The sequence below is a fragment of the Nanorana parkeri genome, unplaced genomic scaffold (genome assembly GCF_000935625.1).
Source record: "Nanorana parkeri isolate BGI_ZX_2015 unplaced genomic scaffold, ASM93562v1 scaffold1912, whole genome shotgun sequence".
NCBI classification, from domain to species: domain Eukaryota; kingdom Metazoa; phylum Chordata; class Amphibia; order Anura; family Dicroglossidae; genus Nanorana; species Nanorana parkeri.
This window is the reverse complement of record NW_017308180.1, coordinates 60,172-74,145: the sequence shown is the minus strand read 5'-3', so window position 1 is coordinate 74,145 and position 13,974 is coordinate 60,172. Positions and strand designations below refer to the sequence as shown.

Genomic DNA, 13,974 nt, shown 5'->3' with positions numbered 1-13,974 from the left:
ATATTTAAACCATAATGTTAAATGTATAGAACATTGCATGGTCTATTTTGGTTCATTAGCCAGAAAGAAAATACTTGTGTATGTGCCAACATTTTTCGTCATATAGATTCACAGCTAGGCTGCCAACGTACAGTTGTGAGAAAATGTTTTGTTAGATGTTGGCCGTTTTTCTGAATTTCTGCATGAACGGCTTCTAATATGTAATGTGATCTGATCTTTATTTACTATAATAATTACCCAATAATAAAGAAAACCTTTACCAAAAAATTAGCACAACTTTTTACAGTCTTATATTTAATGAATTATTTTAAAGTGACAATAAACTCAGCAGTTAAATCTTAAAAATGCATTCTAGTACTTTTAACTATTAACAAAAATGTATCTTATTTGTGAATCACTCGGCTGAAGATCCTAAAATAAACTCTTCCTTCTGGTCCTTCCTTCTGGAGGGTGGCTATTTTTGTTCCCCATGGTCCCTGTGTGTGTTGTAAAGTAGCCACCACTCTTTACAAGCTCACTTCTATGATGGACTACAGTCAATACAAATTAGTAAACTAAACATGAGATTGTAATCCATCACAGGAGTGAGCTTGGAGTGGTGGATACTTTACAACACACAGGAAGTAGCCACCCTTAAGAAGAAAGGACAGTGTCAGCACAAATTCAGAGACAATTTGATGATCTACAGCTGAGTGATACACAATAAGGTACAGTATTGTGAATAGGTATGATACTTGAATTAATTTTTAAGATTTCACACCTGAGTTTCGTGTCACTTTAGCAAGCAAGACCATTGATAAGAAAAATACGAACTCTAAAGCTGCCCATACACCTTGCGATCATCGAACGACACTTTTTGACCGATAATCGAACCATCGTACAATTTATATTCAGTAGACTTTAAACTAATAAACAATAAACTAAATAAATGCTAGTAGTTGCAGCTTAACCTTGAGCAGAAAATTATTTTTTTTTCTTATTGTTGCACAAAAAACTGTTCATATATATTTTTGGACTGTCTAATTTGAACAGCATCCTTCACAGAATTTCAGAGGGGTTAAAATCTGGGCTCATGCCTTAACTGAGCCATTCTAAAGGCAGGTGCGCTGACATTCTCCTGTTAAATCTGCTCACAAAACATGGAATTCACTAATCCTCAAATGACTGTAATCCAAATAAGAAGGAACAATAAGAAATATTGACCTTCCATTTGCAAATGAATTAGCATTTTATTTTTTTGGACAAGTGAATTGCCAAGCCTTTGAAAATCTTTTTGTAATCCCATAAGTTTTATCAATTTCAATAGCTCTACTTTTAAGTCCTTTGAAATCTCTTTTAACTGAACAATTTTACACTGCAATAGAACATATTATCAGGAGTAGGTAGCCAAAATTGTGCAACTTTTTATATACCATGGCAGCTCAAACTCTCACCAGAATTCACTGGAACACATGACTGACTTGAATACTTACAGGGCTATTCACTGAGGGGTGAGACGGTGAGGAGAAGGTAGGAGAAGTGAACAATCTAGGACAACATAGCTGAAATAGAAAGTGAGCTGAATTGGTGAATTTTTCCAAATTAGCTATGTTGTCCTAGATTGTTCATTTCTCCTGCCTTCTCCAAACTCTTCACCCTTTCGTGAATAGCCCTGTTGATGTTCTTTTAGTATCCTATATGTTTACATACCAATTTATCATTGACCTTGTCACTATGTAAAACCATTGAATCAATAATAAAATACCCTTTGTACAGTTATCCTACTACGTTCACAATACTGCTAACTGCCGGTGAATCAATGTGACACATTTTTGCAGCTGTGTTTGGGAATGTAATTGTTTCTCTAATCACATTTAAAAAAAAGTTAAACTCCCTTTTATGTAGTGTGTACATTTTCCCCTGCCCTCAAAGGTATCTGTAAGACTATATATATGTATCTAATCTTTATCATAATTGCCTCTGCATTCGATTATCACTGGTTTTAGTAATAACTTAATACCTAGATCTGAAAGTAGAAGTCTAGGAAATGGCCTGGTGGGCCAGATTTGGCCCCTGGGCCTGGAGTTTGACACATGTGGTCTAGATGATAGAAACAAGTGCTGGAGGGTTGTAGCCAGAGCAGCAGTGCTGCAAAAGCAAGCCAAGAGGCTGTGGTGAGGATATGTATTACTTCATGAAGAAGAATACTGAAAACCCCTGCAAGGGTAACCTTTGTGTTTTTTTTGGAACGTCTATTAATAAAAGTGGGCAAGGAAGAGCTTAAAATGAAGAGTTGAGTGACTGGGTTCTTAATTCTTCTACTATTTTAAGCTAATCTCCACAAGGCACTTGCTGCAAATTTTGCACACATAAAAAGAAGTTACAGAACTGTAAAAATTATTACACTTGACAATGTGATATAGCTTACCAAAAAAGTAACGCACTACTAAATAAATTACTATAACCCTGAATTTAGCCCTTAGACCTCAAATCAATCCATACGCCCAACCATAAGCAATCCTAAGACTAACTAACCCTTATGTGAAAAAGGGTCTTTGAAATCCATTGCAGGGAACTTCAAAATTATCCCACACTACAAAGGAAGGCACTGATCAATGGGCTACTAGGGTCCTGAATTGGATGAGGTGATTTAGGGTTTGCTTTTTCATCAAATACATACACACTTGTGGTTCACTAAGCTCACAAGACTCATGGCATTGCTGGTGTACCCTAGGGTTGCAATTTGCCTCCATTTCCCATAGACATCTTGAAATTGCTGTATACCTATTCAAGTGGGAAAAAAAGTTTTTTTTGGAGCTGAAGAGGAAGAAAAAAAAAACATGACAGAGGGGCAGCATTAATGAATTGTTTGCAGTGCATTGGGAAATGATGGTGCCCCAATGGTACCTCTAAACTGTGCAGTACTTACTACTGACCCCTTCACTCTGCATTACTACCAGGCCCGGTGCTACCGCAAGGCAAGTGGCCGCCTGAGGGCGCTGAAGGGTGAGGGCGGAAAAAACAGGGCATTTTGACAAGTACTCATACTTGTCAAAATGCCACGTTGCTTGCGTTGTTTTTTTTTTTCTTCACTTACCTTCAGTGCGGGAGAGCAGCGGCAAGTCAGTGCTGGTCCGGTGGGAGGAGCTCCAGGTGGGGTCCGGTGGGAGGAGCTCCAGGTGGGGTCCTAATTTAGCTGGCCGGCGACTGCCAGAAGATCCCGACACGCACGGCACCTCTGGCAGTCGCCGGCCAGCTAAATTAGGACCCCATCTGGAGCTCCTCCCACCGGACCAGCATACTACATATAGAGTGCACACTGCAGACAATAGATGTACAATTATCCTCTGCTAATATGAATCCATAGTACATAACATGTAGTTGTACGATGGATCATTTAACCCATTCATGTTAGCCGATGATAATTGTAAATCTATTGTCTGCAGTGTATACTCTATATGTAGTACATATATACAGTACACGTTCCCAATACACTGCCGGCAATAGATTCACAATGATCCCCTGCTAATATTAATAGGTTAAATGATACGTAGTACAACTACATGTTATGTACTATAGATCATTTAACCCATTCATGTTAGCCGATGATAATTGTAAATCTATTGTTGCAGTGTACTCTATATGTAGTACGTAGTTCATGTACATTACACACGTCCAGTAGACTGCAGCAATAGATTTACAATTCTCCCCTGCTAACATGAATAGGTTAAAAGATCCATAGTACATAATAGTACAAAATATGTAGTTGTACTACGGATCATATAACCTATTAATCTTAGCAGGGGATAATTGTAACTCTATTACTGCAGTGTACGGGACATGTGTACTGTATATGTACTATGGATCATGAATTAACCCATTCATGTTAGCAGGGCAGAATTGTGAGCGCCTCCCACAACCTGAGCACCAAGACGCGATGCAGCGATCCAGCCCAGCAACGACTACAAGAGGCACCGCGTGAGGCAACAAGGATCGGAGTGAAACTGTGAGTGAGGGAAGCTGGGACGGGGCTGGCTGTAAATCTATTGCTATAGTGTACTGGACGTGTGTAATGTATATGTAGTACATATATACTGTACAGCACACACCTCCACCACACTCCAGCAATAGATTTACAATTCTCCGCTGCTAACATGAATAGGCTCAATCATGATCCATAGTACATAACATGTAGTTGTACTATGGATTATTTAACCAGTTAGTGTTAGAGAATAGTTAGTGTTAGTGAAAAGGGAGTGCGGTTAGTGTTAGTTTATGGTCCTGCTCAACATATTTTGCGGTTCTCCATACTGTTACAAGCAGGGGGGCGCAAAAATGCACCTTCGCCTTTGTAGGCAAAAATCCTTGCATCGGCCCTGATTACTACTGACTTATAAACTATGTGTTACTTACTACTGACCCTGCATTTCATAATGCTGACTTCTGAACTCTGCGTTACTTACTCCAGACCCCTGAAATCTGCGTTACATTCTACTGGCCAATGAACAATTGCATTACTTAGTCCTGACCATTGTACTATGCCTTACATACCGTTGACCTCTGAACATGCATGACTTATTCCTGATGCTTGCACTGTGAATTAAGATAAATGCCAAGTTTCCCACGTAAGCTACAATGGTAGAATAGGTTTATATTTTGATAGTGACATTATGTATTATTATATTTTTCTAAGTTTTCTTCAAACTTTAGCTGTTTTTTAATAGGGCCTTGCTTGGTTATTTGCTTATCAAACTGCACTGCAACCTGGTGATCATTGATATCTTCCATGTTGTACATATAGATCTCCACTGCCTGCCAGCAATATGAAAAACCTTACTCCTGACACTTCTCTTTAGAAGACTGGTACACAGGCTTTCAAAGACCACATTGACTGCTCTCACTGGCAGATAAAAGATTAACCAAACCAGGCAAATTGAAGAGTAAGTGCAAACATCCACTCACTGGGATTAATTTACTAAAGGCAAAGAAAGGGAGAACGGGCCCCGACCGCGGCAGTGGAGTAACAAGCGGGGGGCCCGATGGAGCAGCAAAGGCAGACGGACGAGCGGGAGGGGGTTGCGTTGGTCGCCAGCAGTGAAGCGGGCGGGCCGGCAGTGAACACGGCAGCAGCCGTCCTGATAGCACAGTTTTAGTGGTTAGACAAGTTGTTTTACATGCTAGTTTGTGAGTGTGCCATGATGCCTTTCTACTGTTCTACTGATAGCACAGTGAGACCCGCCTGCATGTTCCAAGCTGCTGTCCCCCACGGTAGTTTGTGGGGTTTTTTTTTAACAGCCTGCTTGAGTTTCCTTCAGCTGAGAGGACCGTGACATGTGAGGTAAGTGCTTTCCATTATAGAACATGGAACAGAACATGGCTGAATTTGGAACTGACTAATTTTTATTCCATGTTCATGTCCATGTTCCATGTTCATAATGACATTGTATTAGTAGGAAACTACAAGTCAGCAGTTCAGCTGGGACTTGTAGTCCCATGTATGATAGAAGGCTGTTTTAATTACTGTCCTCATGAAAGTACAAGTAATACAAAGCCATTATATAAACATAGGATGGAACATAGTTGAACTTGAAAATTACTTCACTATAATGGCATTGTATTACTAGTATTTTCATGAGGAATTAATGAAAACAGCCTTCTAGTCATACAGGGGACTACAAGTCCCAGCATGCACTCACTGTCCCTGTACACCTCTCACATATCACCCAGTGAACTACTGCAGGGGGCTTGCATGCTGGAACCTGTAGTACCCTGGGTGATTTATATGTGGGGGTGTACAAGGACAATGAGGGCACGATGGGACTTGTAGTTCCCTGGTTGATGTGGAGGGGTGTAGAGGGACAATGAAGGCATGTTGGTTGTAGTTGAACTATAACTACCAGCATGCCTTCATTGTTATACCCCCAGGGGCCTGGAAAGGAAGAAGAGGGCCCAGCCCAGTAACCGCCAAGGCCCCCGACATTGCCTCCTGGGACTACAGCTCCCAGCAGGCCAGTGCTCCGCAGCGCGCCGGGAGGGGGCCTTCATGGCTTCTTGCACCGGGGCCCTGAGGTTCCTAGTTACGCCTCTGCCTGACAGTCAGACCTTTTGGATCGATGTGCTACGTTTCATGGACTCCTGCTCCTGTAGGTCTCGCACCCCAACCCCAGATATTTGTCTTTTCCATGCCCAAATAGTAGAATTGCCATCTTCCCCTTCTCTGTCACGATGGGAACATCTATGTATACTCACCGCCAAAAAAGGAATACTAACCAATTGGTTGTCTAATACAGCTCCTACTACCTCCTCCTGAAAAAAAAAAACTCTTACATCGCCTCATGTTAATGGATAAACTAGATACCGTCACCACACAAGGTCCATTGCTTCTTTGCGACGTGGTCTTCTTTTGCGGCTTTGGAGCTGACGCTTGATCAACTCAAATCCCTCATGGTCATTAACTCTAAATGGTACCTAGAAGCAAAGCTCACTGGGACATTAGGAGATTTAGATGGTCTTTGACACACCTTTTCCCTCCCCCTAACACAGCCTTGCTCTCGCTGCCTTCTTGTTACCATTGTACTCTTTGTCTAATATATACTATACCATACCTACTACAAGGTCATATGGTAATTAATCTATGTATTCAAATTTTCTATATAGGTGGCTTCTTCTCCTTTCCTTCACAGAAGGCATTATGCCACCTACTAGATGGTGTTGAATACTAAAGCGTAAGATCTCTGAAAACGGTTTTATGTATCTTCATACTCTAAGCTCTGCTTACATATACTTTCTTATGTGACCGAATTGCATGTAACATAACGTACTGCTGTTGACATTTATGATGTAATCATCAGTAGTGACACTTCAACAGGAGGACAATAAATTAATTTGAATTGAATTTTTCTTCAATAAAAATATACATGCTAAAAAAAAATTCCCTTTGTAAAGGTTGCCCAATCATGTGCCAGGAAAACAAAAACAGTATTCTTGCTTGCACATGATTGGATGCTGAAAGTCAGCATCCTCTATCACTAAGCTAAGGGAAAATTCTCATGCAAAGTGACCAGCCTATTTGCCTTGAGAAAATCAACCCCACTGTCACTTCAGATCTGTGCATGCTAAACAAAAGCCAACTTATTAATTTTAAATGTAATATCCCTAGAGGCAGACCGAGCATGTGTAATAAAATGGGTTTAAATGGTTACAATAAAGATGTTACAAAATTAGACATACACAAGCAAACATTATTAAAAAATTACCCTATTGAAAGTCAAAGTCAAAAATTTTAACAAGTTATAAGATATTAAATTTTTCAGTCTTGTCAAGGATTCGCATACACACGTTAAAGTCGGGGGACTTTAAACTTTTTTGGGGTATTTTTAATTTTATTTAACTTTATTTTTCTTACTTCATTGCTATCGCATGGGGGGCTCACAAGCGCGCAATGTGATAGCACAATGGAGGTGACAGGTTCTCTTTAAGGTGACATACGTGGGTCTATCAGACCCCTAGTGGCACCTTTCTCCTTCACTGGGGAATGACAGCTGCCTGCTGAGGCAGTTAAATCTAAATACAGCATGCAGTGGCTGCGAGCAATAGCCAGCCTCCTATTGGCTATTTTAAATTGCACTAGCCAATAGCAAGCTGGCTATTGCACCTGTCCACTGCCTGCTGTCAATCAGCAGAGGAGGGATATAAAGGAAAAAGTTCTCCTTCAGGTCCTCCTCTGATGATTGACAGCAGGCAGTGGGCGGGTGCAACAGCCAACCTGCTATTAGCTATTGCAATTTAAAATAGCCAATAGCAGGCTGGCTATTTCTCCCAGCTACTGGATAAGAAACTTTACACAGGCTTTATACTGCTGGCAGAAGAGGGGGCAGAAGAGGAGGATCGCGGGCACGGCAGCAGAGGAGAAACGGATACAGCAGTAGAGGACAAACGAGTGCGGCAGCAGAGGAGGAATGGGGCATGGCAGCAGAGGAGGAACGGGCATGGCAGCAGAGGAGGAATGGGCATGGCAGCAGAGGAGGAACAGGCACAGCAGCAGAGGAGGAATGGGCACGGCAGTAGAGCTTGTACAGGGCGCGGCAGCAGAGGAGCAATGGGGTACGGCAGCAAGGGGAATAAAGAGGCACAGTGGTCTCTACACTCCGCTGAGTTCCGGCTGCAGCGCTCCGTGTCCACTCTGATTGAAGGGGACACAGACTGCAGAATGCAATGGCTCCCTGCAGGGAGGAGAAAGGTGGAGTAAAGTGGCGGCGCGACAGCAACTCATCGAAAATCAACTAATCGATAATGAGAATAATTGACAACGATTCTCATTATCAATTATCATCAATTAAATCAATCAGTTGTTGCAGCCCTAGTTAAAATGTGAGTGATGTACAGTATATTCAGAATTACCACCTTTGTGGCTGTACCATGCCAATGGACGTCAAGCAACAACAAAAAAACAACCAGCTGAATGGTCATTCAACTTATCAGCAGGATCAAGGGTTGTTTTCTGGTCAAACAACAAAAGCTCATAGTAAGAGGCTTTCTACATGAAGCCAATGTGGTAAATGTTGTAAAATGTTTAAAAGTGTTTACATTAGTGTTAATAGAATATTATTAAACTTGGTGGTTTAGATGGTTCTAACCTGTGATTTCTTTTTGTTATTGGTAGAGTAAGATTTACCTCTTTCATAAAATCTAAGGCTTCCAATAACATTATTTCTGTTGTATATAAATATAACTGTTTTAATCAATGTAAAAGAGCATTTCAACATTTTTTACTTGTACATTTACAACTGAACTCCAGGCACAAAAAAGTTAATTTATATATATTCCTTAATAGTCACAAAGGATAAAAAATCCACTTTGTCTGCACCAAATGCCTTTACAAATCCAGAAATTGCAATATGAAAGTAGCCGTGACATCATCACCTTTCTACACACAACTTGTTTTGCAAGCAGAGCTGTGGAAGGGACCCAGCAATCTCCACGCACTATAGGCTGCCTGCATAAAACTAATGGAGGGGGCAGATACAAGACCAGTCACCCTGCACAAGGAGAGAAAGCATCAGTGACTGGTCTTAATACAGGAAGACTATACATTTTACACTGGATTACTTAAAGGAGAACTACCGTATATACTCGATCCCCCCGGGTGCGGGCTGCTCCCCCCCCCCCCCCTCCCCTGTCCGATCCTCCAGCGCTGACTGGCGGAACAGACGGGGAGAGATGGGTACAGCTGGCTCTACCTCTACATAGCCAGCTGTCACTCACGCAGCTGGGTGGAGCCAGGCAGTAATGTCGGGATCCGTCCTGGCTGCAGGGTCTCAGTATACCCTTAGGAGAACTATCGGAAAAAGCCCTAACCCCATAGTTCTCCTTTAAGAGATCTGGAAGAAATACACAAAACACACCAAGATTCAAGTAAGAATGCACATGCCTTTGCATTTAGACAATATTTGCTTTCAGCTTTAAACACTCACATTTAGCTGGTATTATAGCTGCTCATACATTACGATATCTGCAGAGAGGCAGTGAGACCAGGTGTTTGCCTCCTGCAGGTTTTGGAACAACATGAAACTGTGATGGAATAAAATAGATTGGTATGCATTGGAATGCAGTGACATTTATGAGAACTGTAAGGTTGTAATATATCACAAAACACTCACAACCTAATGCATGAGAAATAAACTATTTTGTTTAGTATCTATAGATAGAAGGATTTGTGACTATGATAGTACAACATACTTCATAACTGCTTGCTTATTAATTATGGGTAACAATCATACAGTATTTCAGGTTGAAAAGAGTTGCTTATTCAGTCTGAAAAAGGACACATGGAAGTAATCACTCATCCATTCAATGAGAAAGAAAGGACACTGCTGGGGAGCAAGCTGATATTTCTTCCTCTTACAGAACTAAGATTGAGCTAGCTGTTATGTATAGCTCATGCTACAAATACATAGCATGCCAGCCAACTTCAGCATCTGCTATAAATCTTCCATACTAACTGCAAAGTCATAAAGTGGTCTCTGCTGAATGCAAAAACATCCCTTCTGAAACGGATTTCATTGAGCACACAGCCTGTATAATACCAGGTACATAAACACTTATTCGTAGCCTAATAGCTTGTAAGTGAATGAGCCAAAGTGTACTGCAAATTTATGATAAATAATCACATTTCATAAACTATAACTGGGAACTAGGCACTTGCTTCTGTTATACTTAGTAAGGTGTCCTCATACTAGTAAAACCCATGTACATTTGCTAAAGTAAAACTGAAGCCAAAAAGTTTTGTTTTTTTCCGTTTTGGACAGAATAAGGGACCCTCCTTTATTCTTTCCAATAAAGAATAATCCAATCAGCTTTTTTTTGTCACGTGTGTCCCATTGGGGATTTTCCCTTTCACTTCCTGTCTCATAGCTACAACAGGAAGTGAAAGAAAATCCCTATAACGTTAGGGAAATCTATAGTGGTCATCTGGGTCGCCAGAACTAGTGTCCCCATTGGAAGATTTCCCATCTAGTAAGAACAATCACTAGGACAAATAGAGAGGGTGAATCTCTCTAACAGAGACACCAGCAGCAATAAAAACCTACAGGTGTTCTAATCCCTTTCCACTTTATCCAAAACAATAAAAAAGTTTAGACTTCAGTTGTACTTTAAATAATTTACAAGCACATTAAAAATAACCTGACTGGTCGTCTGTGTCTGCAATGAGAGATCTCCTCTCACTTCTAGTACACCAACACTGGCACAGAAAGTGAGGGGAAATCTCTCCAATGGAAACACAAACTGAAGTAAAACACCTTTTTTTGCAGAGTAGGGAAAGTTTATTAGAGCCTGTCAAGTTCTAATTGCTGACTATTTCTCCTGTATGTCAGACTGTAATAGAGGGTCACCAAAACAGGAACCGAGTACCTGTGTATTTTAGTAGTAGAGAAAGCCCACCCCTAAATGAATTCAAAAACATGACTGACTATTTCAAGATAACATTATTCCATCAATACAAAAAGGAATAGGTTTCAGAGGTGCTGGCAGTCCAGGTCTCTAGGGGCCTGTAAGGAGTAGTGATGAGCCAAACAGGTCCAAGTTCGGTCAAACTTTAGAACATCCAAAAAGTTCAAATTCGAACTCAATGCAAGTCTATGGGGGTAGAACTTTCAAAAACAATTGTCCCCTTTAAGAGGGCTTACGTGCAAGTTATTGGCCATAGAAAGGGTATGGGAATTTGGGTACTGCCATGGGGGACAGGAATCAATTAAAAAAAACGTTTAAAAATACAGTTTTTAAAGGAGCAGTGATTTTAACATCACTTAAAGGGTGACAATAAAAATGAAAAATTCCTTTAAATGTCATGCCTGGGGGGTCCCCTAACCTGCCTGTAAAGTAGCAAATCAGTACAATGTCTAGAACCTGCTGCAGCAAAACTGACATTTCAAAAGAATAGTTACATAGTATTTGAGGTTGAATAAAAACATAAGTCTATCAAGTCCAACCTATTGCATTTTTTTAAGCGTGCAGTTTCCCCTTCCAAACAATGCCAGACCCTTTAGGTGTGGTAGGAATGTTAGGAGGGACCAGTTTTTTGTTAAAAAAAGCATGGGGTTCCCCTCAAAAGTCCTACCATAAGTAGCATAAGTCATACTTATGGTCTGGGTAGGAATATTTAGGAGGGACCCCGTGTAAAATAAAAAAAAAAAAGTGTGTGGGTTTCCCCCTCAAAGTCATACCAGACCATTAAGGTCTGGTAGAAATATTGAGGCGGCACCCCATGTAAAAAACAAAACAAAAAATAAGTGTTTGGGTTTCCCCCTTAAAGTCATACCAGGCCCTTAAGGTCTGGTAGGAATTTTAAGGAGGAACCCCACCCCCACAAATGGGGGGGAAACGTGGGGTCCCCCCTAAAATTTCATACCAGAGCATTGATCCGAGCATAGGCCTGGCAGGGCTGGAAAGGGGGGGGGTGAGCGAGTGCCCCCCTCCCTTGCATACCAGACCACAAGCCCTTGGCACTGGGAGGGTGCTTTTCCAGGGTCGCCCCTGGAAAAGCACCTTGTCCCTGTGCAGATGGAGACAAGGGCCTCATCCCCACAAGCCCTGGGGCGTTGGTTGTGGGGGTGTGGGCATGGGGCCACATCAGGGTACCCCTTTAATAAAGGGGCACCCAGATGCGGCCCCCCCTTGTGAATGAGTAAGGGGTATACCCATTCACTAAAGGGTTAAAAAATTGAAATTAAAAAAACAGACTTTTGGAAAAAAATCCTTTACTTAAAAAAAAGGACAAAGGATTTTGACAAGTCCTTTATTGTTAAAGAAAAACCCTCATTCTACATAGGTCGTACCGTACACCTGAATTCCTGACTAAGATAGGTATGCGGGATGATCCGTCCTGTCCAAAATGCGGATTCCACCAGGGCTCACTAATACATCTACTATGCAGATGCCCCAAGCTGGTCAGATACTGGGGCCAAGTAATTGCAATGATTAATTCAATTTTTGATGTCTCTATTGACCCCTCCCCCCTTGCTTGCTTGCTGGGGGGCTTAGAAGCCCTCAGTCTGACTACTAATTTAAAGATGGCTGTCCATAGAGCTCTTTTTACTGCTAGGAGACTTATCACCCGTAAATGGATATCGCAATCCCCGCCTACAGTTGCTGAGTGGATGCTGGAATTAGATAGGATCACTGCCTTTGAACGGGTAACATACCAACGGAGAGGGCTAGAAAATAAATTTCTCCTGATTTGGTCCCCATGGCTGAGCTTCAGATCCCAGCAGCCGTAGCCTTTCTTTGGGTAATGCTTCCCTCTTTGGTATTAGCGTGTATTAAACATCTGTTTCACATTGATACTGCTCTTTATACATATGCAAATGCTTACTATGACTCTATGCATTACGTTTGGACTGTACGAAAATACCTCTGTAACTGCATACTTCTTTCAGGTCCGCGCGCTGTGAGGTGCTAGTTTGGTACTTGGTGAAAGTTCTGTGTTTCTTGTTTTTCTTTTATTATGTCTGTACTATGTAATTGGTAGTATTGGGATCTGTTTGTGAAAATGTTTAATAAACACGATCCGATTAAAAAAAAAAAGAAAAACCCCCAAAAATGGATCCATCAATGTAATCCAGGGCCAATCACGACGTCCAGCGTTGTCCACGACGACGACAACTTGACGAAATAAAAAATAAAACAATACTAAATAAATAGAAATAATTTTTTACAAAAAAAGACAACCGCCGTCCCGTCCGCTGGTGACGGACATCCGCCGCATAATGGCATTTTAAAAGATGCCAGCAAAACATAAACAAGTGACAGCTAGCTCCACCCAACGGTGTAGTTTTACGTCAGATGGCAGGTACGCCATGATTGGGCAAAGTCATCATGACTTTGCCCAATCATGGCTCTTACAGTGTACTGAGCCCTGATTGGGCAAAATCTTGCACTTTAGCCAATTAGGGCTTCACAAGGTGCAGTGCCTTGTGGGGCGTTCAGCGGTCGAACAGACCGTCGCACGCCCCTATAGTTTGTGTGTTTGGCGAACACATGAACTAGCGATGTTCGACTCGAACATCCAGCCCAACACTGGTAAGGAGATCACTGGCTCTGGCTAGGCAGCTGCAAAAATGCCAGGTACCCCACAGAGGATACCCAAAAGACTCACAAAAAAGATCACAGTGATGGGTGCCACACCAATCAATGAATTATTTTGGTCAGATTTTAAATATTAAACCATTTATGGTTCCTGAAAGTTAAATGATTTGGCGCCCCTTATTATGCTGTTTACATAAATGGCCTTTAATATTTGATCCATTTGTTCAATAAAGCAAGGGCAATGTAAAATGCTTTGTGCTATAAGTTAAAAGCCTTAATTTATTACTATGAGTCACATGACAGTCACATCACATTTTAGTAGCCATTCATGCAGAATTTAAGATAATTTTTAAAGGCTTGCAAAGAACTTTCTAACAACTTTGTAAATGTATAAGTATATATATATATATA

At 41.2% G+C, this 13,974-nt stretch overlaps 1 protein-coding gene across 1 annotated transcript in view; it reads right to left on the bottom strand.

Moving 5' to 3' along the window:
• Positions 1-13,974, bottom strand: part of LOC108800102 (integrin alpha-9-like) — a 119,240-nt gene that overhangs the window by 72,536 nt on the left and 32,730 nt on the right. The window lies entirely within an intron of this gene.